A 22,149-nucleotide genomic window follows, 5' to 3' on the forward strand; every position below is an offset into this window, starting at 1 on the left:
TTTATGATTCCTTGCCAGATAAAGCGTTAATTGAAAATATAAATATTGTATTACAAATTGCTATATTCATATAGCTATTTTCTTAAAGTTGCAAAGTGCTTCATAACTGAAATTTTGTAAAACATTAAAAAAAACAAGAAAAAGTTAAAAACATTTGTAAAAATTTTAATTTTGATTCAAATAAAAATTAAAATAAACACTAAAAACGTTACCAGGACGTTGTTGTTAAGACATGGGGCTAAAATCCTGAGATGTGATAAAAAAAACAAACAAACACTGGGATTTGAATAACATTTGTGCAAAATGTTAACTCACTGCAGCTCGTGGACATTTCTGTTTGCAAAAACTCACGAGCAAAAAAAAAAAATCCACCTATACCCAAACTCATATCGGTGTAATGACATAATTTCCCCGAAAGATGGCAGCATAACAGTGCTACTGTGATGTAAAGGTTTTCAATTGTCGCTAACTGCTAGCAGAGATCCTCTGATAAGCACTGGTCTGATAATCACACTACAAATCCCATGTCACAGCTATCTGAAAAGATCTATGGCCGGTGTCCCTGTTCTTCTTCACCAACATTAGCTTTTTTGTGTGTTGTTTGCTTCTAAAATGCTGTTGAACGCTGCTGTGTCGACACAATTGTGCTGCTTTCAAATACTGTATGTAAAATCTGTCAAATTACCGTGGTGCGTTCAAGCGATCTCCTTTTATCATATAATTGCTTCAAATTTAAGCAAGTAATAATAATTATTATTTATTATAATTATAATTATAATTATAATGATGATGATAAAAATACACACTCCTTATTTTTTCTATAATTATAGTTGTTAGAATTGATATTTCTTATATTGTCATTTGTGCTAAAATATATAGATATATAATCATTGCCTTTATGTGTCCTCTAATGGCTATCATTATGAAGAAAATGCCAGACAGTCAGAGGATTTATTTTCAACCTTCTAAATTTTCCTTTATCTGTGTCTGTGCTGACAAAATGTGCTTTCTTTCTTTAGAGTGCAGCTTAGTGCAGAGACGAGCTATGTTATACATTTGGAAAGCACCATGTTCTGTTTCTTGAGGTGCAAGACTTCACACCTTTAAATGTTCATTTGAGATATGACATGCAAGTTCCTGTTTTATAGTTTAGCAAGACACTTACTTCTGCTTTTCTGCATACCTCATACACACAGTTTAAGTTCATTGAAAGGTCGTATGTCTATGTATGGTATGGCTGGAAACACACACACCTACATGCACCTACACACACAGAATACAGACACTGATGTTGTTCAGATATGACTGCTTAAGAATGTCACGTGTATTTGTAATTGCATATTCATGAATGATTGCTTGCTGACAATATAAAGGGCTGTAGCGAAGGAATCAGTTGAAGTTGGCTAAGGACAGGTGAAGGCCTGGGCTGACTTCCCTCACGAGCCACAAAGACAAAAGAGCTCTGTCTTGCCTTGTTTTGTTGTGCAGTTATTGAGTGTCTCGTGTTCAAGCGGGTTTGTGCCTAGATAAACCCAACAATAGTTATTTAGACCAACTAGTAAATGAAGAGAAAATGTGTGTTTACAAATGATGCCAAAGCAGTTTCAAGCCTACTCTCCATCTCTGACGGAGACAACAATACATTTAACTAAACATCTTATAGTTTTGGACAAATAATTTAGGGATCTCCTGCTGGATATTTATATTTTACAATTTAAGAAATAATCATAAAAAAATCATCAAATCATACTGATTACTTAAAAGCGCTCATATAACTTTTACATAGTATTATAGTGTGCCAAGGTGACATTTAACAACAACATAACCATTAGAAAAAAAACACAACACTGAAACACAAATTGTTTTAAAATGTTCGTATCATAAATTTATAAGGTTGCTTTGGAGGAGCCCAGCCAAAAATAGTCTGTTAATCAAACAAATAAGGACATTGTAGCAAGTAAAACAACTGTTTTTTTCTTACTCTAACAATATTGACAAATATGAGTCTTGAAGGTGAACAATGAAACCTGCTAATTTATTACACGTGGACACTATTAAATCTGTCTTAATCTAAATTTGGGGTGTGGGACATTTGGTCCTTTGAACTCCAGTGAGGTGTGACATAGCCAGGAGCCAGTGTCATTCCAGTGAGCATGAGTGAATAATTTAAACATGTAGGCAGTAACAATGTTCCAATCCCTCATAGAGACACAAACTACTCGCCCATCAGAGCTTCATGTTTTGGGCCTTGTGCTCAGCAAAGTCCCAAATCTTTCCAGTGTACTCAACATGCTCTCTCTTCAGCTTTTTGTTTTCTTGCTAAATATAATCTAAAGTGCTGCTGCGTTGGTTAACCTTAAGACACTCGCAGGAAAACATTTCAAAGGTGACGTCAACAAGTTCACATCCATTTTCTACAAGTGACAGGGAGCAAGGTCAGGAATTAGAAGTAATATAATTCTGTGCATGCCCATCCACAGCCAAAACCTTTCAGAAAAGGTGGTTATAATCCGTCCACTTTAATGCAGTAACATAAGTACCACAGTCCAGACATCTCGGTTCCTTTTATCACCTGGTCCCTGGGGTATTATCAATCCAGTCAAATGTGTATTATTTAATACATCAGTGGAGATTTGAAATCTCTGAGGCCTGCTCTAGAGTGACCATCCAGACTTTCTAATTAGTGCTGTGTGTTACTGAAAATGTAGTATTGATACCACACCACATAAAAACAGCCAATAATGCCAATAACAAGACCTTTAACTTATAACAGAACCTTGTGTGGGGGAAGAACAGTGTGTCATGATTTATGACATGAATGATCATCATCAATTTGCAAATTCTGAAAACATTTTAGTGGGTTTTACTTTCAACAATAATTATTTAATACAACAAAACACATCTTTCAGCTTCTTGTGTATTTTGTTTTTGTTCTTTGGAGACCTGGAATGTAAATGTGCCTCTCTCCAAAGCACTTTGGGTACTTTAGAAATATTTTAAATTGATGTGACAGTCAACACAAAAAGGTTCAGACATTTTTCCATAGTGCATTCAGTGGGCTTTTACTTTGAAAATCCCAGGGACTTCTTCCTCGCTCTCTAAATGTATTTATTGAGCACGCGGATTAAAGTTCAACAGCTGAACTTTCTACCAGCTTTGAGCCAAACAGAGTTGAACATTCAGTCTGTCTTAGACACTTGTCCACACTCACACACACACACAAATATTATTTTTATTTTATTAAGAAAAAAAAAGGAAGTCTTTTTTACACCAATACTTGTAAACCTACATTCAGTCAACTTTATTAGGCACAGCTGTACAAGCTTTTTCAATCGCACCATATTTTTCAGTTCAATTTCTGTGGAAGAAAATGAATAAAAGTAAATCAAACAGTGCCTGAAGTACACAACGCCTCGAGAGCTTCTTCTGATTTTGTAGCTGATTTTTTTAATCAGCTCACTGTAAAGGTTTTTCACTCTATTGTGCTGTTCTTTGAAATATTCATTTTACTAGAGCCAGCAGTTGTTAAGACGTTTTTTTTTCCACAGTCAGCCCCTCTAAAAAGCTGGTGGTGCAATAAAAGACATAATAAAATTTGAGATATATCACTTTATTTAAATCAGCCTTAGATATTGGCATTCCCGGAGCCATACCCCTCCTAACCTTAACCCACACACCACAATCGAGAAATCTGCCAATGAATCATGACCTAATCACTTCCAGTGGTATGGTCTTCAAGTATTCTTTGTTATATCCTACAGTACCCTACATCGGTACTTCCACAGTTTAGTATTCAGCCTGTCCTCTTCTCTCCATCCATCTTTTCATCATGCAGTTGCTGATCTTTGCTGTCCAGTTTGTGTACCACTCTAAATGCCTCTAGGAACTCAGTGAAGTCTATACTGCCATCCTTATTAAAGTCAATACTCCGGGCCAGGTCATCAATGGCACTGTCGTCGATGGCAACCCCAAGTGAGCGCTAAAAAGACGCCAAGTTTGACGAAACTCCTCAATGGAAATTAGACCTACAGGTTAAAACAAACATCACTCACGTACAAGTCAGTTTTGGCTTATTTGAAACATTATCTCGAAAAATATTTTTGGCTTTTTATTTACCTGAATGATCTTTGTCTATGATGTTGAATATTATCTCAATGTCTGTCCTGTATCTGAACAGAGTTTCGCCAAATTTGGAGTGACCTGAAAGAAAAAAAAACAGGAGTGCTACCAGCTGTGTTTAACAGCAGCAGTGCAAGAACATGTACTGCGATGCTAGAAGTAACTGTACCACTAGGGGCAGAATCCTCCTCGCAGATACAAGTTCAACATTGTAGACAAAAGAACAGGATCAGGAGTAAAATGGACTGTTTTAAAAGTGCAAATGAGAAAGAACTGCTATGTAAAAAAATACTGTGAAGAGGTAATTAGCCTTTCAATAATCTGGATGTTTGTGACTGGAGTATTGTATAATAAGACAAAGGGATGTTTATATTAGGCGTATAACTTCAGATGAAAACAGTGAACTTTAACGGTTTTCCTTCATCTCTTTTTTCCTTTAAGCTCAGTACTCGAGCGAATGTACGCGCTTTCCTTTCTACCCTTCGTTTCTGACCTGCGGCAGGGGAATGCCTGGTCCCATATCCTCGAAGCAGGACTGATACTCCAGGCTGCCATCTGGTGCCAGACGGGCTAAGTGTGGACGAAGCGTCCTCCACGGCAGGTCCAGTCTCAGTACAGACTCCAGAACCAGAGCCCACTCGCAGAGACCGACACACGACCTGAAGCAAGGCGTGTGCAAATGTAGAAACTCTACATGTCAGCCTGGGAATCAAACCTGAACATTAAAACAACATGAAATTTATAAGAAAATGGAGTGAGAAGAGAGCACCTGTGTTATTCTGGTCGTACTGCTGGAAGCCGACCATCAGCTCGGAGCGGTGAGCGAACAGCTTCTCCTTTAAGGCTCTGAGAGCAGAGCCCTCAGCGGCTCGCACTCTGCAGACACAAACGAACCTTTCTTACACACAAACGAACCTTTCTTACACATTTAATAGAATTATAAAATTATGCAAATGATTTTGCCATGATTAGTTTCAGTGCTACTACCCTGAGCATTGCTTCATCGGCCCCACAGTTCACACAGACACACCAGACACCCGTGTTACCTCTGTGTCAGTGTAAGTTTGCTGAGTGGTCCGCTGACTTGGTACTGGTAGAAGCGAGGCACCAGCTCTCGCCCCAGTTTGACATAGGCTCCTCGGTTGCTTCCTCCTCGTAATAATTGGACGCAGAGAAGATGGTGATCACCTATAATATGCAAATAGTCTCAACAAGGCAATGTACTTCATTTGAAATATATTTACCTTCAAATACTTAAAGGTAAGCACACTAGAATAAGAGGTAACAAGTCAAATAAATTTAAGTACTGTGCAATTTCCTGGTAATTTATCTGAAAAACAAACAATATTACCTCATCTTACATCGTAAATATGCAGTATTTTCCATGGTGTGGGTGGTATTATGAAATTGATTAATCTCAGCTTTTTACAACATTACTTAATATTCATTATGTTGATGTTCATGATGAATGTTTTATTAATCAACTGTCCTTTTACTTTGCCAAAATAAATGAAATGACTGTTCCGGCTTAACGACTTACAAGGAAAAGATAAATACCATCAAAATTCTCAGGCCTATGTGACCGTATGATGGAGCCACTCCATAACACGGCTGGTTCCCCTAAATTCTACAATGTAAGATGGGAAAAAATTGTTTGTTTTTCTGCAAAATTACAAAGAAATGATGCAGTACAAAATTACTTTAGAATTACTTAAAATGACTTAGGGTGTAATTTATATCTCCTTTCCTGTATTATATCTAGAATTTAGGCACAAAAAATCACTTATGCACTACTTAAATTTAATTACATACAAAATTTAAAGCTCGTCATGCGCTATTTAAAATTACTTACACATTACCTAGAATTATTTACAGACTACTTATATTTGCTTAGATTATAATTATTTCTTTGTGTAAAAATATTACTTATTATCCTCTTATCCAAGGGCACCTACACTTAACTGTAACTATAATTACAGTGAAATTCCATTTAATTACAGGGATATTAAGCCCTTAGTCTTGGCTGTATTTTAAAGTGTTAGTGACACTTTTAAATGAAATGATTGCACCTTGTCTACCTTTCCATTGTGACAGAACTCGTATCCTTCTTGTTTGCACTCATGCGAGCGGATGAGCAGCTGGAGTCCGTGTTGGAGCAGTAGTCTCTGGGTGACGTCAGGGCCAAAGTAGCAGCCTCCACCTCTAAAGGTGTTGGGACTGCAGCCATCTTGGATTTTAGGGTCACTCCACAATATATCCACTATCTGCTCCAGAGTAAAGCAGATAAAAGTGTTGACCAAGACAAAGAAGGACCTCATCAAATGAGCCGATTATTAAACAATATTAATGTGTTCTCTGCTCCTCTCACCTGCTTCCATTCCTGCTCATGCTGCGAAGGTGACGGGAGGGGAATGGAGGACAGAGAGTCCAGGAAAGGCACTTGGAGGACGTTAACAGAGTAAGGCATGCAAGGAGAAGATGGAAAAGCATGCGGGAGAGGCAGGATGGGGTTCGAGGAGAGCAGAGTGAAGAGGAAGACGAGGAAGACGAGGAGGAGGAAGAGGTGGAGGCGGCGCTGTCTTGTCGGCTGAGCCTGCATCGCTTCTTCCTAGAGAAAAAACAAACGGCGGTAGAAAAGAGGCCCTGTAGCTGTTAACAGGAGCTAACTGCACACTGACCTTACTACATAACACATGTGAGTGTCTGTGGGCTGCGGTCACACCTCGTGTTGGGTGTCCTTTGGTTCTTGTTTTGACTGCGACTGCTGCTGGGACGAGAGCTGTCTGTGGATCTTGTTCTTTTGGTCTGTCTGCAGGACTGACTGATGTCCAGGTGCTCCAAACTGCACCTGGGAAATCTCAGGGCAGATTTCACCTACAAGAGGAAGGAATGGGAGGTAGCAGTGAGGTGGAAACAACATGCTGACAAACAGCAAAACGTGAAGACAGAAAAGGAACATAAAAAAAAAGGGTGGAAAAAAAGTATATACACATCTTTAGTGCAGTGCTTAGCAAGCAGTAAATGAGTATTTTAATGTAAAAAATAAACAAATTAATCTATAAAATCCACCTTAATGATAACTTTCACACATATTAAAGCAGTCTGAGATACCTGTGATGACCATTCATGCTCTGTGCTTTCTGCATTTTAAGAGAATAAATGCAATAATTTATTCAAATACAATTTTATTTTTGTGTCATTTTCTTTCAAAACCATCATTCAAAATAAAAATAATAATAGTAAAAAACAATAAAATAGCATAGGTACAGGACAGAGTGTTGAAGGTTGCCATATTAGAAGCATTTAAACATCTTTTTGCAATTGTCTGAGACACTCATGCCAGAAGAAAAGCTCTGTGAAACTGAAACTTAGTGAATGTCACCAGAGCACCAAACAGTGAAGCAAAGTCAAACTACTCTGTATGGGTCCTGCAAAACAAACGGTTTCTCTTAATCCCTGTGCATGAGTCCCTGTTTTTTAACCCCTCTGCTGGAAACCTGGCCTCCGGTTTGCTGCTTCATTATTCAGCTAATCCTAGTGTGAAACACTGCAGTGTCGCAGAAACCTTCAAAATTTGTCAGGCTAAATATTTTTGTTTTTTATCAAGCAGGAGTCCATTAATTGGACTTGGAGTAGCAATCTTGAATGCAGATTGATACCATAATAAAAGCCCACAAACTGGGGTTGAAGTGGGCTGGAAATGTCTGGAAAGGCATTGCGGCGCTTTAGATTAATGAGCAATTAAACGTGTCTGCTTACACCATCAACACATCCCTTTTTACCTCTCATCTCTGTGATGTGTTCAAGGCGCAGATGTGAATAAAGTTTGTTCATGATGGCCTAATTCAGAATCTAATCAGCGCTATAGAGGATGAGTGAGCATAAACAGAGTAATCATGCAGGGAATTTCAAATGCAACTTTTCAAACAGTTTAACAAACACACAAACAGGTGATGTTTACAATGATGCTCTGTGTTGGACTGCAAAGCACACTTTGCTTTTGTTTTCAGTGTTCGGTTACATCAAGGACACCAGATTTATGGTGTTGATTAGAATCACTCACCAATTTACTTTTTTTTTTACTTTTACTTTTTACCAGCTTTATGTTGTCTAGGGGTTGGAAATCAGCCAACCAGCTCAAGAACATCTGCTTAGATCTTAATGAATTCAGCTGGCTAAATCCACAAGGAGCAGTGAATATTGGAGCAGCAGCAGAAGCCAGCTGATTATAGGCTGCATACAAATAAAATTTAACTAGAGCTTATGTGACTGATTTCTAACATACACATCGTACACAGAATCACACTACTCAGGGTTTAGCATCTTGCTTAAGGATGCTTCAGCACACAGACCGGAGGAGTCCGGGATCAATCCGCTACCTTTCCAGCAGTGTTGGGCAAGTTACTTTGAAATAGTAATTCAATTATAGTTACTAGTTACTTCTTCAAAAAAGTAACTGAGTTAGTAACTGAGTTACAATATTCTAAAAGTAATTAATTACTTGGAAAAGTAACTATTGCGTTACTAAAAAAAAAAAAACAAAGAACGTTTAACCCCTGGCGTCCAGGGTATAATTGGCCATTTTTTACTACTCTTGATTTTCTCTCCACATTTTAACTTTAAAAACTATTTGCTTTGCCTTGTTTGGTATCATTCTTTTTAGCACAACCTCACGTGCCTGAATTTACAGTTATGTTCTCATTTTGTCATACTGTATAACCAGAATTGATCTAAAATCAGACAAAAAACATAAAATCACAGTAGAAAAAGTTATATTTTTACTGTAACAACCATAAACATGTTTAATGAATCATATTTCATAACTTCAAATGCAAATATTAATTGTCAATTTTAAAATCCTATGCACAAGTTTTGCAAACAACAAAGTTATTTGCATCCATTTACCTTTTACCCTTTTTTTAAATAACCATTTCAAACTATTTACAGAACAATCAGCTGTTCTTCAATAAGATGCCACAAATTATTTGTGCCACTCCAAAAAAATCATTTCTGTCCACTATAAAGGAGAACATCACAGCCTGATACCTGCAGGTCTGACAGCAGCAGGTGTATCACTGCTGTTTCTACCTGGAGACAGCAGTCGCCTCATTGTTCTGACACACAACACAAAACTATCCACAACACTACACACTAACTACACAAGACAACACATTAACTACACACTCCAAACACGCTAAACGTCACAAATCTCACATCTCAAAACTCTCTCTCTCTTTTCCTGCTCTCTCTCTCTCTCTCTCTCTCTCTCTCTCTCTCTCTCTCTCTCTTCTCTCTCGTCACTCCTAAAACTTTTTTTTTTTTTTGTTTTTTTTTTGCTCATAAGCAGAGAGTGCTTGCTAGCGCTAACGTGGCGAAACTATTGAGGAAAAAACGCCGCGTATATCTTGTTTATCATGACTCTGGTTTTACGCGGCCTATCGACACAATTTAAAAACTGGCACCTTGTTGCTTTGTCTTTAAGTGGTCATGTGATTGACTTACCACGATTACTTTATTCTTCCTCAGTCAAACAGCAGCACACATGCGATTGTTTTGCCTCCTTAGCTCCAGGTGTTGTGCTAGACAGTGATCGTGATTACCGTCCGCGGGAGCGCGCAGCTGCTTAAAGCTGTAGCGTCCAGATTACTTACAGCTACTTCCGTGCAGCTGATATAAGATGCGGTAAACTGAACACAGCTTCAACCGTCTGTTTGTTGAAAAATAGTAACGGACCGCGTTACCTTGTTAGTAACTGTAACGCCGTTGTAACGATAGGAATAGTAATTAGTTAGATTACTCGTTACTGAAAAAAGTAACGCCGTTACTTGTAACGCCGTTATTCCCATCACTGCTTTCCAGTGGGTAGAAATCCCATTTCACCGCCTGAGCCACAGCCACCCCTACTGAGAAGTAGGGAAAGTGATGCCTTTTCCCACACCGCACTCCGACACCCAACCTTAGGGTCTCCCCACCTGCCAAATCCCATTTTAACCCCTATTCAAACAGTAGCAGACCTAGAAAGAAGCTACTCTAATAACTTGTCAATAACTAAGCCTTGCAGTTGTTACTGAGAAGCTGCTGAACCAACTCTACAACATGTCTCGATATGCGTCTCAGGAATCTGCCTCCTGTTGCTGGATAAAACTACAAACCACTTTTTCATGCTGCACACAGCTACATTGATATGTGGTGGGTATGAGTGTGTCCGCATGTAATTGTTGTAAAAAGTTGTTTTTCTGACCCCTGGTGGCCACAGCTGATTGATTCCACTGACTTATTTATATGCGGCATAATAAGATATAGGTTTCATATTACAGTGTAATATGAAACCTATATCTTCCAGTAATATAGATTTCCTATAAGCATTTATTTGTGTCTCTATGGAGCTCAGGAAGTCCAGATCAGTCTGGTCTGAAATTCCTCCGTGAAATTCCTCCGTGAACGATCAGAATCTTTCCGTCTATAACTGTTGCGATGGGCAGGAGGCTGAAAACATCCTGAAACAGCTGAAGGATCTCACTGCCATGAGTCTGCAAACAGGCGAGAACAGTAATTTTAAAAAAATCAGCTGTGACAGTCACCAAGCTGCAAAGTGCTTACTGAGTTGTGGACATAAAAAAAAAAAAAATCAGACTGACGGCATGTATTTGGACTTTACCTTGTACTTCTGCATGACTTCCTTTGTGAACCCGTATCTGAAAAAAAAAAAAAAACAACATACCTTTAAACCCTGATACTCTATTCTCCTCGTGTTCATGGTGAACCTAGACAGGTAAATATTTTTCACTTCACCCTTTTCCAAACTTGCCTGAGGTTCATTATGTGGTCTTCATGGTTTCCTCGGTTCAGGTGCATGTAGTCTGGGTAAAGCAAAAGGAAGGCAAACAGCAGGATAACCACTTCAACTGACTTTTTTCCACGGTCCACAAAGTCCCCATTAAACACGTACGGTGTCTCTGCAGAGGGAAGGCCATTCTGAGAAAAACAAAAACAGTCAGATCTTCAGCTTTTACTTATTTAACCATCTGAGGTTTGTCGTCATAGACAACCCCCCTGCAATGACCTACAGTCTAAAGAATGACTAATGGACATAAATATGTGAGTAGTTTCGTGACGCATGTCAGTTAGTTGTTCTTTGCTCTCTGATGGGCAGAAAAATTTATTAAAAAATAAAAATTACATATAGCGACTGCTTAGGATTTAACTGCAGAGGGTTCAGTCTTTTGTTTATAAAAAATCTACATGAAATCTGATATTGCTGTGAGGTAGATGATGCACGAATGATGCTTAAGAAAGCTGTTGTACGGGCAGCCTTACCTTATAAAATATAAGTAGTAAGTCATCGAGTCGCCCATGCAGATCACCTGTACAAAAAAAAAAAAAAGTCACTGCAATCAAGAAACTGAAGTCCTGTTGCTTTATGGGTTTACAGAAGTGGTCTAAAACTCCCTAATCATAAGGATTGCTCCACCTCAGCCTTATGAGTGTGTGTTTTTTCATTTTTGTTACTCAAGTATTCTTGAGTTTAATGACATGCAAAGGTAGGAGGAGGAAAGCTGTGCAAGAGGAGTCAAGTGGCTGATCAGTGTGCAAATAAGTAGGACTTACCTTTCTTGGGAAGCTGCCAGTAAGATACAATCAACTGTATTTAAACAACAACAAGGCATCATCTATCATTTAAAAACTATGGAGATCATTCATTTGGTCTGTGCTTCACTGCAGTGTAGCATAGGCTACAATGAGATTAAAATATTTTTTTTTTTTTAATTTTTTGTGGTCCTGAAAACTTATAATTTTGAAGCTTAAATTAACAAGAGACACTGAGACCCACCACATATAGTGATCTCTTTGTAGTAGGATGTCGACAAGTGGACTATGTTTGGCATCTGTTTGAGGAGCTTTTTGGTCTCATACAGCAGCTGGAGAACATATCTGGCATGGAGAGTCTGTGTGGAAAAAAAGCAGTGAGCACCCCAAATCTAAACCAGCAGACAATCAGATGTTTAAGAGACAAAGTGAAAGGCTCATATTTGGTACCTGCTGATCCTTAAAAGCACTCAGGAGTGCATTTGTATCAGCGACGGAGAGAGGAAACGACAGTCTAGGTCCGGTGTAGGACTCTGGAACATGGATCAAGTTGTAGCAGGTTTCTCTGTCTAACCATGGGTCGACCACTGGATCCAGCAGCTGGGAGATCAAGTCTGAAACGCAATTTACATATTATATAATTTATTTAAAATGAAAGCTAGATGTCCACAAACATGAAATCTTATCTTTGTCAAGAAAAAAAATTAGTAAATGGTATGTATCCTGTACCTTTTCCTCTATCCTCACCTTTACATCCTTTAAATCCAAAACAGGAATGTGCAATATTTGGTTATATGAAAAAAAATAAATAAACCCTTAAAAACCTCAGCTAGCAATCAATTATTAATGCCAGCTCACGTGAGATGATGGCTTAGCTGATGCCCTTTTAAGCATCCCAGTGCAAAATGTTTTCTAGGTGGCGCTTCTGAACATGCTTTAACATGACTATAGTTGCAGCACATCTGCAAGCTGCTTTGCAACCCACCCACCACACAGCTCTTCTTTTTCTGACTTAATCAATGATAAGCTTGTCACCAACAATTTCTATTTTGTCTGTAATGGGAGTGTATTGTTGCTTTTTTCTTCTCTCTCGTTGTCTTAAACTACACAAATCTCATATACAGGTGCTATACTATAATCTCATATATAGGTAATATAGAATATACTAAATATTCTTCTCATATTTGAGACCTCAATGATGTTTCAAATATAAGAACAAATCCTGACAGTCTCTAAATTATGCAAACAAACAGTGCTGGGACAGACGTCTACCCAGAGGCCCATTTCCCTCTCCCATTGTGTTATTTCCTCTATATTGTCTCTGACAAACAAATATAAAAACACAGATCCCGTACGTAGTAAACCGAGACAGCAGAGTCTGGCCTCTTTGCATCCCTTACGTAGACTTAATGTAAAACCCATGAAGAAGATGTTCAGGAGATGATGAGCAAAAAGGGCTTCCCTGAGGATTAGCTTGTCAATGAAGCATTATGCTTTTGAGCTGGAAGAGCGGGTCAATACACACTTAAGCCACAGCTGTTTCAGCGCACCACACTGACACATTGGCCTCCACATTCACAGTAGTTGCTAAGCAACGGGGTATACGCAATGGGTTTCCTCGTCTAGATCAAAATATCTAAAGTACAGTGGCATAACAAACAAAATGGTGTTAATTTAAGCAATGGGGGTGTTGGAAAAGTTAAAAAGAACAATCATTAAACACCAACTGATAAGAAAACTAATGTTTCTTAAAATTAGGCACATTTATTTAGCTGCTACAGTGTGATATTTTACTCCAAAAGGAAGCAAACATTACTTCAGCAGTTCCAAATATTAAAGGCAAAAATCTAAGTTTTAGACATGCAAAATAATAATAATAATAATAATAATAATAATAATAATAATAATAATAATGATGATGATGATGATAGTGAAAGTAATAATAATAATACACCCTTTTACGCTGTAGATATTAGAATTTTCTCCCCTAACCTGGCCCATTCCCATTCAGCTGAGTGAAGTTGTCCAGCATGAAAGTGAAGAAACTAGAGAGCTGAAAAAACAAAAAGAAACACATGTTTAAGCTTTATGATACTTCTGAAATTTGCAAAATAGATGCCTGTAGTGAGAGACACCTGTAGCTGGTCTTGTTCCCCGGCGTATTCAATAGACTGAAAAATGTTCCAGGTGTACCTGCGTCTCATCTCAAGACGGGCCATGTAGCGCCGGTACCATCGCTGGATCAAAACAGCTGCCTTCATAGCTGCAACAAAATGTTGTATTTTTTAAATTTACAGGCTCAACATGTGAGAAAATACACTCACTAGGCACTCTTTTAGCTACACCTGTTCAACTGATCATCAACACAAATATCTAATTAGCCAATTAAATAGCAGCAACTCAGTTCATTTAGGTCAAGATGACCTGATGAAGTTCAAACTGAGCATCAGAATAGAGAAGAAAGGTGATGTAAGTAACATGGCATGGTTGTTAGTGACAAACTGCTGATCTCTGGGTGATGCCAGAGCTCAGAGGAGAATGGCCAGACTGCTTTGAGCTGATAGGATGGCAACAGTACCTCAAATAACCACTGGTTACAATCTCTGAAACAGACGGGCTACAGGTGGCATTCCTGTCAGTTAGGAACAGGAAACTGAGGCTACAATTCAAGGATCACAAAAATTGTATGATAGCAACATGCTTCATGCTGAAACATTCAGATTGTAGGGCTAAAATTTGTACCCTTGTGATGGCTTCTTCCAGGAAGACAACGCACCATGCCACAATGCTCAAATCACAGCTCCCACGGGATGTGGTGGAACAGAAAAGTCACATCATGGATGTGTAGCAGATGAATCTGCAGGTACTATGTGATGCTATCATCTCAGTATGGATCAAATCTCTGAGGAATGTTTCCAGCACCTTGTCAAATCTATGGCATGAAGAACTAAGACAGTTCTGAGGGCAAAAGGTGTACCTAATAAAGTGCCCAGTGAGTGTATGTAGTAGCAAACAAAGATGAAAACAGATGAAAATGTTTAAAACGTCTTTTTTCGGCCATCTCCATCTCACCCCATCCCTAGCATCGTCCTCTGTGACACCAACCCTCTGGATGTCCTCCTTCACTACATACATGACCCTTCTGTGGTCTTCCTCTTTCCTACTGCCTGGCAGCTCCATACTCAACTTTATCCAATACATCCACCATCCCTCCTATGAACATGTCTGAACTGTCTCATCCTCGCCTCTAACTTTGTCTCTACTCAACCTGAGCTGTCCCTCTGATGTACTCATTTCTAATCATGTCCATTCTTGTCACTCGTATTAAAACTTTTAGCATCTTCAGCTTTGCCAACTCCAGTTCCACCTCCTGTCATTTTGTCAGCAGCACCGTCTCCAAACCATACATCATAGCAGGCCACAAATCACTCCTGACATTGTGCGCTGTCCATTGCTCTGCATGCATGGCTGAACCCAAATATTTAAACTCGTGCATCTTTACTACCTGTACTCTTTGCAGCTTCACTGTTACACCTTTCTTCCTCTCATTAACACACGTACTGTCTTGCTTCTACCGACTTCCCTCCTCTTCTCTCCAGTGCATACCTCCATTGCTCCAGGCTCCACCTGTTCCCTCCTCTCATTACAGATCATAATGTCAGCGAACATCATAGTGCATGGAGACTCCTGCCTGACCTTCATCTCTCAAGCTGTCCATCACCACCGAACAAAAGGGGCTCAGAGCTGACCGCTGATAAAATCCCAACCCTACCTTGAACCCTTGTGTCACTCCTACTCCACATCTCACCATCCTCATATGCTTCCTCCACCACCCTAACATACTTCTCTGCCACTCCTTATTTCCTCATACTCTCTAGATCCACAAAGACAAGTGAAGCTCCTTCTGACCTCCCTATACATCTCCACCAGCACACTCAAAGCAAACATCCCATCTTTTAGTTCTGCAGAACTCCACAGGCCACAGGAACCCTCCGTTACTCTTGCAAAATGTAAAATTGCAGACAGACAAGCACACAAACACAGATATACATGCCACATAAGTAAAAGCCTGACGGTTAAGGATGAGCGGGGTCTTACTCAGAGCCGGGCTGGGAGTCTTAACTGGTTCATCTGCATGAAGGGAAAACTACAATTCAGCGAGAAAACGTGAAACGCGTAATTGAATAAAACTGTGTGCAAATGAGCATATACAGACACACACACGGTATGAGAGATAACAAGACACAAGGGAGGTCGTGTGCAACAGTGGGATTGGGAAAACTAAGCAAATTAAACAAGCTTCTGGGAGCAGCAGCACTCATTAAAGAGAAGAAAAGACAGACTGCAAAGGAGGGAAAGCATCATCTGTCAAAATCAGAGGCACATTTACTGCAGCAAAAAAATAACTATCATCAACTCGCTGCAGCAGAACAGGTTAGTAACTTACTAAAGCATAGTAGTAGCAGTACTAGCATTACAAAATGCCTTTGCATAAACACAAGCATGCAGTAACACCTGGAGTACACCCTGCAATTTAGGTGAACTGACTGCAGTCATTTTTAATAAGGGGCAACTGTATGTGCCTGATGTGTAATCATTTATTAAACTATCTTGTACTCGAGTAACGGGAAATCAAAGTCTCTGTAAGGGCCCAGAAACAGTAGAGGTGGGTGGATCCATTAAAAAATATCGATATTATCACTGGTATCGGTATTGGTACAAGCGCGATGGGATCGATACTTTGCTTTCATCTTCTTTGTTCAGTATGTAGCTCACTGAATTATGTTAATCATTTGCTAAGTTGCCGCTTTTCCCTACATAAGCTGTCTTTATAATTTAAAAGTATCGGTATTGGTAACATTGGCAGTGCATTTACTTAGTATCGGATCTATACCAAAATTTCCAGTATTACACAGCACGAATACATATGCTGTTTTACATCACATGAGCTTTGCTTTCCAATTAGTGTTTAACACCCTAGGGCTGTTTTGTGTGTGTGACGTCTTTGCATGTGGGTTTTTCCCCACCTTTCACAGGAGGAACAAATCTCTCTGGGGACAGGGGGGGCAATAAAATCCCAATATCCGGTGTACTCCAGCATTAAACCACCTACACATGCTTACCTTGCTCCAGCGTTTCCCCTTGCTTTTCTGTGGCGACAGAGGTGCCACATCCCATGATGGCTAACAGAGAGGGTCCAGGAGGGCTCACATTAGCCGCTTCTTCCACAGCTGTTTGGTGGCATTTGGTGACATGACACTGATTGATATGAGAAGGTGCTCCCTTTATAGAGACACATCGTTAAAGCAGTACTCGATTATCATGTTGCCTTCAATGTATTCACAGTGCAGGATTGGCTTCAACTTACAAAAATAAAATACAATACAAAAAAGCGACAGTAAGAATTATCCTGCTAGTTAATCGAGTCAAATCATACCAAAATAAAACAAAAATGCTTCTCATAGTCTTACTGTGCGTTACCTTTTAGGACAGCATCGTGTTCCAACGAGGTGTTTGTTTGGCAAAAATCATCAGTTCAAACCTACCTGTAGCTCTTATCCGCGCGACAGGGTCATGCAGTTCATTCATACCAATAATAATAAAATACGGTTGCGCTCTATATTCCCTTAATAGCTTATGAAATCGATTTGAGGGTAAAAACAGGTCGATATGAGGACTCTGGTGCGCTTCCGGAGCAGCTCTACATGCAACAGGAGCTACTGGTGCAGAAGGAGAGCTCACAGAAGAGGCGGAGGCATCAGGTGGAGTGAAACCTCAACCCGGGAGGGGCCGGTTTTTCACGAGTGAGAAGTTGTTTTTCCTTTGACAGCGTTTTAAGTTTTCAGATGCAGTTTAATTAGCTTGTTATCCAAGTATGAGAAGAGATTTCGGCCTGAAAGCGGATGTGTGTATTTTAACTTTGTCCTCCTGAGAAAAACATACATTTACTCAAAATAGTCTGGTTTTCATCCTAGTTATGACAAGAGAGCGCCTTTATTTGGGGCATCCATCCATCCATCCATCCATTCGCTTATCCTTTCCAGGGTCGCGGGGGCGCTGGAGCCTATCCCAGCTGTCATAGGGGAGAGGCGGGTACACCCTGGACAGGTCGCCAGTCTGTCGCAGGGCCAACACACAGGGACAGACAACCATTCACACTCACATTCACACCTAGTGACAATTTGGATTATCCAATTAACCTATCCCCTCAAACTACATGTCTTTGGACGGTGGGAGGAAGCCGGAGTACCCAGAGGGAACCCACGCAAAACACGGGAGAACATGCAAACTCCACACAGAAAGACCCCAGCCTGATGGTGGAATTGAACTCAGGACCTTCTTGCTGTGCGGCAACAGTGCTAACCACCGTGCCACCTTGCTGCCCTATTTGGGGGCAGCCTGGAAAAATCCCCACCCAGCCACACTTGCACTTAAGCTCATGCCACAGCATTTCCCCAGGGTTAAGGTCAGGACTTCGCCGTTTCAAAGGATGGATTTTTCCTTTTAAGTTTACTGATGTTTGAACCCTATTGTTGAATCATCCAGCCTCTCCTGAAACTTCAGATTGGACTGAGAAAGCACCTGTAAAAACCTACTTCAGTGTTTCTAAGCCGCTTTAGTGTGACGATTTTCATACAAAACAGTATCATTTTGTTTTTGTAGTCAGACAGCGATCCTGAAGCCCGTTAACGCTGGTAGCGTTATAGTGATCTCACCACATATCACAGGGTGGGCATCTCCAGGCCTCGAGGGCCGGTATCCTGCAGGTTTTAGATCTCACCCTGGGTCAACACACCTGAATCAAATGATGAGTTCATTACCAGGCCTCTGGAGAACTTCTAGACATGTTGAGGAGGTCATTAAGCCATTTAAATCAGCTGTGTTGGATCAAGGACATCTAAAACCTGCAGGACACTGGCCCTCGAGGCCTGGAGTTGTTCACCCCTGACATGCCACATTTACAATTTCCAGTGAGAACGGGTTGAGCACAAACACTGGTTTTTACAAGTTGGACTGTTAGAAAATACTAGAGTCTTCCTGTGGTGTCAGGACAAACATGAAGAGCTGTGAACATTCAGAGTGAGGAGGTTCGGTTGGTGTGAAAACAACAAGCATTCTCAGTGAATTTGAGTGCAAAACTGTAAACTTGGTACGTAATGACGATTAGCCCTCAGTTTGAGTCATGAGACACAGCCATGACCTCACAGTGTATTTACAATCTTGAGTTAAAATCAACAAATAACAGACGCCACAAACTCAGAACGCTTTAACACGTGCGCTTTTCTTCACGCTGATGGAAACATGTAGGTCTCTGTTTCAGCCCTGGTGGACCAGGACGCTGCAGAAACGCCTGGATTTAAACTGGAATTCTGATACGCTCTGGCTGTCTTTAAAAAAATAAGAGTGACAGCAGTACAGCGATACTTTTTAATGACTGCTCCTTATTTCACTTAAAAGTTTTAGAAACATCTAGTTTTGCGTAATTACCCTAAAAGCTTTTTTCCTGTGGAGTATTCACTACACACTGTGTCAAAATCGCAGGTTATTTCTGATTAAAAATCAATTTAAAAAAAAGAAGCTGCCCAAAGTGAAAACACACCAACTACACTGCAATAAATATACTGTATGCTTAACAGCTACCTGATCTAAATAATTACAATGATTACAATTTAATATACTAACCTTTTCTGTTAAAATACCTTAGATTTGAGCTTTAATTGACATATCATGTGTTTCTAACTTCTTTTAATCTAAGCTGAACTCCTCATATCCAAAATACACAGATATCAAAAATTCCAGTTTGGGCCTTTCTCCGATCAAACTCTCTGAGGTGTAAATACACAGCTGGCTTCATGAGAGAGAACTGAAAAAAAGAATTTGTGTTGGAAATGAGCTCTAAATGAAAGCAGAGCAGTTGAGCTTTCTTTCATGCTGAGAAACTAAATACATTCAAAAGTGACGTGGATGTGTTTTTTTTTTTGTAGATATGTATAGAAAATCTAAGAAAGAGTCATTTTTATTGTTCATTCTCATACAAAAAACAACACCAGAGAAACACAGTTCAGTCAATTTCATCTGAAAGTGTTTAGAAACAGAAATCTGAACTGTTCCTGCAGATCCAATCGTTACTGTCATAGGGAAAGCCAACAACAAAAAAAGAAAATTAAAGAAAGGTGATGGTTAATAACTTTTGCATAAATGGGCTTTAGTCTGAAATTTAAGGATAGTATTTTTCTTTCTCTCTCGACAGCAGCGATTCGCTCTGACAGGATGCTGGAGCAAAAAAAACACTGTTCCTGTTGTCTCGATAGTTTATCATAAATAATCCCGTGTAATTTGACATCAAGTGAAGATGTGGGAAAGGCTATACCACACCATCACAAGTCATAATAAATGTTTATTCGTTTATTTTCTCTTTTTTTTTTTTTTTTTTTTTCTCGTTGCTTGTTTGGTAAATAATAAGGGAGAAAAATGTTCCAACATGAGAAGTTCTGTTTTGTATTCATTGTAAACAGTTTGTGTTTTCCGTCTTCTTTTTTTTCTTTGTAAACTATATCCACAAATACTCAATAAAAATATTTTGAATTAAAAAAAGAGCGTTGGAGCATTTTAGCGCTTAAAGCTGCAGCTTCTGACCACTTGGGGGCGCATTAACAACTGCGAGCTGTGTCTGTCCTCTGCTACAGTTGCTTTTAAGAGCTTTTTGTCTCCATCAGGAAGCCAAAGCAGCAAGGTCGTGAATGCAGATAAACGCTGATGTAAGGGCACATCTTACATCAAACATCTTCCAAAGGACTCTGCAGTCTAGCTGATAACTGCTGCTCAATGATCAGACACACTCGTGTAACACTGTTCCTTTCTCATATGAGGAGTGACACCCTCCTGGCTGAAGCGCTAATTCACCCAGTAACTGAGAGAAGTTATCTAAGATCCCAGAGAGAAGGGAATTAAATTAATTTTAAGTTAATTAGATTTGTTTCGTGTCACTTCTTCACTTTATTTGTTATTTCTCTGTCAACTAAGGAGACAACGCAGCGAGCGGTGTTTGCTTGTGGCAACACGGTTCTCTCTCTGTATTATTAATTAAAATGATACATGATTTCCTCCTGATATTTGCACGTAAGGAAACTTGTTATTTAGGGATTCTAGGTGGAGCCCATCTCTATAAGCCGGGCGGAGAAACAGCGCATGTACTCTGTCATCCAGTGGTCGTCCACCACCATCAGCTGCAAGCGTCTTATCTTCTCCAGGTCAGCCGATCGAGCCCGCCGGCGGTCCAGCCTGGAGCTCCGCTTGTCAGACTCCCTGCGGGTCTGAACGCAGGCATCAGAAGTGTGACTCTGTGAGGAGAAACCAGAGAGAGGAGTCATTTCCGAAAGCTACACCGGCGTTTTATTATTCATGTTTGCCACGTGTTCGGTAACACAGTTTCACTTCTCTTCTGTCCTGTGAATGAGGTCGAGCTGCTCTGCAGGACCCCTGCACTACCAAGGACGGGCCTGAAGAAAAAGGCTGGTAATGTGCTACGTGTTTTTTTCTAGTTAGCAAGTCTGTCTCTTGAAATATAATGGTGTTTAAAATCTTAATGTATAACTTAAAAACAGTCAAATTATTGATTGTAATTAAACACACACACACACACACACACACACACACTTACATACATATAGAAGTTCACACACAATGCCTTGTCTTAGAAACTATGTGGGCATTACTTTTTGTGTGAACTGTCTCTCAATAAAAGGCAGCGAGAGGAGGCCGGATTTGGGGTCTCTTTCGTGCTGGACACAGATGAGGCCTCCCTTGCGCAAGTAATCAATCGAACGCTGTAGCCTTGTTTTTCTTTCATGGGAATAAGTCCTGGATACAGCGGGGTCTGAGTTTAGACCCAACATTATATTTTTACACCAAATGAACAATGAACAGAATAAATTATGTAACAGTTTCAGAATTTTCATCATAGAATTACGTTAAAGGAAAAAACAATTACTTGAATGAAGTTTTCAGCCAGCTGTTAGGGTTAGCTAATGTAGGGATGTTTAGCTTATTTTAGAAGTTTAGGAATGTGTTAGTTAGAATGTAGAATTATTGTAAAGACACTGACACTGCCCTCAATGTAATAAAGGCCTGATTGTGTCATGAACTTAGAAGTAGATTTTAGGAGGCCCTCCCCCACTTGAGTTGTGAAACTAAGACAAAAGGAGTAAAGTGGAAATTCCTCAGGGTATACTTAGGTGGGGTGTCAACATTTGTGACCTGATAACGGTGGTCTGGAACGGAGATGGGTTTTTATGACCTCCGGGAAGTCACTACATTGAGACACACACCTACAGTGCTTTAATTTACGCACCCACACCCACATGCACACTCACTCACGTGCACACACATACACACAGGTAGGCGCACATAGTCACTCACGAACACTCACGTAGCTACGTGGGA

The 22,149-nt window shown here is 39.8% G+C and overlaps 1 pseudogene; it reads right to left on the bottom strand.

The window, feature by feature from the left end:
• Positions 1 to 3,201: 3,201 nt before the first annotated feature.
• LOC120438256 lies at positions 3,202 to 17,640 on the bottom strand (annotated as a pseudogene).
• Positions 17,641 to 22,149: the final 4,509 nt, after the last annotated feature.

The sequence above is a fragment of the Oreochromis aureus genome, linkage group 1 (assembly GCF_013358895.1).
Source record: "Oreochromis aureus strain Israel breed Guangdong linkage group 1, ZZ_aureus, whole genome shotgun sequence".
In the NCBI taxonomy this organism is placed as follows: domain Eukaryota; kingdom Metazoa; phylum Chordata; class Actinopteri; order Cichliformes; family Cichlidae; genus Oreochromis; species Oreochromis aureus.